Source organism: Dermacentor silvarum, chromosome 3, assembly GCF_013339745.2.
Source record: "Dermacentor silvarum isolate Dsil-2018 chromosome 3, BIME_Dsil_1.4, whole genome shotgun sequence".
Taxonomy (NCBI): domain Eukaryota; kingdom Metazoa; phylum Arthropoda; class Arachnida; order Ixodida; family Ixodidae; genus Dermacentor; species Dermacentor silvarum.
Window position 1 is genome coordinate 68041498 of NC_051156.1, and position 4599 is coordinate 68046096.

Below are 4599 nucleotides of genomic sequence, written 5' to 3' on the forward strand. Positions count from 1 at the left end.
TCCGTGTTTAGAACAGAAGGAATTTGTTCTGTTTTCCAGGGTGACGTTGCCGAGACCGATAGGTTGCAGCACGATGCAGCCGCTGGGCCCGTAGGAAGGCGTGGAGAGGTACTAGCAATGTATACGGCATAATAGCGGCACTGTACTGTACAAAGCAATCTGGCCGGAGCTCGACCGGTTTATCTGGGTATGTGGCAGTCTCGCTCAAATTTGGCGCAGCTGGCCACAGTCATGACAGCAAATATTATTTGGTTTTCAAGTCGACCTTCCTCACATAGAGATTGCTGAGGATGATGGAGCGGGCTCCCTCATGCAAACGCAATCAGAGGCTCCTGTAAGCGAAAGATGTCTAGTGTTTGCATTGAAATGGAACTTTTATGACGGCTGTGAAGTTTAAAGTGCTATATATGGTATCCTACAAGGTTTGGGACTGTTATAGGTGCTGGCTGCTGCTACTGGTGCCGCCGGCTTACAGACGCAAAAGGATTCTTTCCAATGCCCTGCATGTGGTACGACTGGCCGCAGCGTTGGACGTGACAAAAGTGTGCAAGTTCATGTGCGGGGCATAAGTGTTGGTGAGTAAAGTGCAGTCGTCATGACTATATGTTTAGGCTATACGACATGAAAAATTGTGTCCCCTAATGTAACAAAGCATTTTCGTTAATAAAACTTGACACATTCTTTTTCTTTCAGCATGACAAAATAGAAGCATTATGTTGTCAAACCCACTTACATATATATGCAGTGAACAACAGTGACTGCAGATTATAGCAGATCCAGTGCAAACCACACATTGGCTTAGTCCAGCCACATTCGAGGTACATAGGTAGGCTCCTGTCTCACGTTTCAAGTGTCTTCAATGAAGCTCTGTCCACCGATCAAACAGGCAAGATTATAGTAGCAAAGAAGGAAAGGTGGTACTAGTTCACCTTTGAGAAAGCAGTTGGAACATGGGCCAAGATAAAGAAGAGAGAGTGTGTCTTGTCTCCCCTTTCTTTGCCCTGTCCCTCATTCTAAACGCTCCAAAGATTGCACACAAGTGTTGTGTTGTAACACTTTGAAGAACCCCAAATGGCATCGGATTACTAGTTGCCTAAAAATTATTTGCATAACATTAATTCCCCCTACGCATAGATGTCCATAATTTTTGCTTATAGTATGAAGTTCATAGTGCTTGCACAGTGAAACTTGTGTTCATCAGTTTTTCTTTTTACGTTTCATTCTCTTATGATTCACATTATATTGATGTCAGACTTTTGCTATACGCAGGTGTTCAAGTGAACTTGACCATAAAGAAAAGAAAGATGAGGGCCTGCAGGTTGACATTCAGGATGTACCGCTGACATCAACACCAGTGAAGCGATGACATATCCTTGACGAACCCAGCTTTGCCGCCTCACCTATCTTGTCACCTGTTCCAACCAATGTCGACACTACTGGCTCCTTATATCAACCAGATGAATTGACTCAGACCTTAGACTCCACACTGGATGAGGATGATGCGTAAGGCAACTTTGGTTAAATTACCTTATTTTTGGTGCCCCTACAGATGGAATGGATGATGGAAATTTTCAGAATAAGTTTGCTTGACACATACACACATAAACTTTACATACAATACTTCACACATACATAATTTTTATCAGAGCCCTTACGTTTGCATTGGAAGGCTCAGAAGGTACTCAAGAAAGTCAACAGAAGCAATTGGTTATATGGAATTGGTGCATGCTGGAATGGTAAGCTGTTGACTTTCATTGCAGTTTTGTCAACAGAAGCAGAGTAATCGTGCTACCAGATTGAATGACTGCGCAGCCTGTATATACAATTTTGAGCACTAGCCAGAACCCACATTCTGCATTTTCTTTTATAGAGGTGATGGGGACATGGGAGACGTTGAGCTGCCTGGCTATTACCTCATCTTCCACACATGTCTCATGGTGCTCTTGAAGCTGTGCCGCACATGCCTGTCCACTGCCTGCACCGTAAAAGTACGACGCTCTGGGACACGCATAATAGCAAAGGTCGAATGCCCCGACATGCACACGTATACATGGTCAAGTCAACCTCTTGTTAGTTACAAGCCAAAAGGGAACATCGACTTGGGCACTGCGTTGCTGTTTTCTGGATCAAGTGTTGCTTCCAGCCTTCGAATGATGCGTCTCATGGGCGTCAAGGTTATAAATGAACAGTGCTTCTTCAACTACCAGAAGGCGTACTTGCTCCTTGCTGTCAACATGGTGAGTGTGTACAGCTGCGTTTAGTAGCATTAAAATAGAGCTCACCATAAAATATGTTCAAAGGAAATGAACTTCTGCAATGCGATTCTCACACAAACATAGTTTCTATACTTCCCTAAATAGCATTTTTGGTGAGCAGCGCGACGATCTACATGGAAACGAGAGAGAAGGGATAGGAAAGAGCGCTGACTTACAACAATTTTATTGCGCACATAACCAAGGTTTAAATACCACGCTAAGGCACAATAGAAAGAACAGAAAGGTGGCACGTGTTCAGGACTCAGCTTCCATCAAACAATATGCAAATCATGTGGTTAAATATTGCACTTCTTTATCACACAGTGACAATGAAGGGGCACTGACACAGCGCTCCCCAGATTTGTGAATTTCAAGCGCTTCAATGATTTCTCTAGTATGTTTTGATTGCGACTGATAATTTGTGTGCTATCGAACAACGGATTGCAACCGTGGTCTCTGCAATGAATACCGAGATGACCTGAAACGGAGTTGAAAACATGATTATTGTGCTCGTTTAATCGTTCATTGAGACAGCGTCCCGTCTGACCAATGTATTCGCGGCCGCAGGAAAGGGGAATGTTGTAAACAACACCTACAGCACACGTGACAAAGCGGTTATGATGGTTAGTTCTGCAGCAGTTTTTTTCTTTGGGAAAGCAGTTGACCTGCCTGCATAAGCGTGACAACTTTTGTGGTGCCGAAAACACAACATCGACGCCAGCACGCCGGCCAACTTTCTTGAGATTATGGGACAAGGTGTGAATGTAAGGGATGACGGTGACTCTGTTCCTGGGAGTGGCAGAATCGGGGTGACTAGCTTTTTCTTTCTTTTGCAAGCTTCCGGCTACTGACGTCAGCAGACTGCCCGGGTAGCCCTGATTGCTCAAGTCTCCGGGCCTCTTTCCTGAAACTGGTTTCCATTAAGTGGTGACAAGACTTTGAAAGGGAATTGGTGAAGCATAGGCTAAGGATTCCCCATTTGATGAGCTTGGACTGTGCTGAGCTAAAAGGTAAAAGAGCTTTGCTAGCTCTGAGTTCATACATCCAGCATAGCTGGTTGTTCCTAAAACTGAGTCTAAGATCTAAAAACCTGATCGAGTCGGCAACAGGCAGTTCATGGGTTAAAACAAATGGGTGGAGACATTCTTCAAACAATACCTTCAAAGACATTCAAAGACATTCTTCAAACAAAATAAGGCGTCACGGCAGCTAGTTTCGACAGTGTCGGCGTCAGTGTCTAAAAGCACTAAAAATAATCTACAAACCTAAAAACTTTTTCCACGAAAGACGGAAGGCGTTTGGAAAGTGCACGGCCATGAGTGCATGGCTAGCAAGATGTCACTCAGCACGGGCGCTATGCATGAACCGATGCAAACTCCGTCCCTTTGTAGGTACGTCTTCCCGTTCCAAGTGGCGAACTTCGACTTCAAGTACGTATCTAAAAGCTCCAGAAATCCCCCTATGTTGATACCAGTGGCGTTCTGGAAGGCTACGCTGCCAAACTTGTCAATGCAATCGGAGACAGCGACGAGCACCGCGTCATGGGGCAACGAATAATAAAGATCCTTAATGTCAATGGAAAAGGCGTATAACGCTCGGCCGTGATGATTTTTCAGAAATTCTATGATCTGTGCAGATCCGGTCACCTTAAAAGGATCATCAATTGTGAGGCATTTCAAATGTGTCTGCAAAAACTTCGCAAGTGACTGCTGCCAGGTGTCCGCCTCTGACACAATCACACGTAAAGGCCAGTCCACCTTGTGAGTTTTAACAGAGAAAAACATTTCTAGGCCCAAGTTCACACTGTTTTTTAGTGATGAGGCTAATTTGGGTAGATTTAGTTTCTCGCAAAGTTTTTGTGCTCTTTTCCTAACGACGGAGAGCACCGCATCATCACGACATGAAAAGGACGCATCAATAGCTTCTTTAGCTTTGCACATGAAGGTAGTCTTGGGCATGACGGCAAATCCCCCTTTGTCGGAAGTGAGCAGAGATAGGGAGTTGCTTCGCAAAAACTGTACAGTGCTTCTCAGGGGGAGTTTACATTGAGGCTTTTTGCATCTTAAGAGAGCGTCAACGCCTTCTGAGGTGCACCTGTTTACTTCGGTCTCTGGGGCTCGACACGACACTTGCCTCACAAGCGTCAGTAGTTCCGGGGCACACTTACTTGGCTGGATGGCGAATTTTGGGCCTTGGCCAAGAACACTCCGCACGTGTGTCGGGAGAGTCACACCGTCCAACGTGTGCACTATGGGCGTGCTGCTCACTTTCTATTTGGGTAGCCAGGAGCGAAGCCACATCAGTGTCCGCTGCCACAGATGCTCAGTGTGCTGGTCGACGGCTC

General features: G+C 45.3%; 1 long non-coding RNA gene across 1 annotated transcript; it reads left to right on the plus strand.

Moving 5' to 3' along the window:
• Positions 1-353: 353 nt before the first annotated feature.
• Positions 354-1992, plus strand: LOC125944495 (uncharacterized). The gene is made up of 3 exons (XR_007466237.1): positions 354-575; positions 1270-1503; positions 1871-1992. It is a non-coding gene; the product is annotated as an uncharacterized LOC125944495 (long non-coding RNA).
• Positions 1993-4599: the final 2607 nt, after the last annotated feature.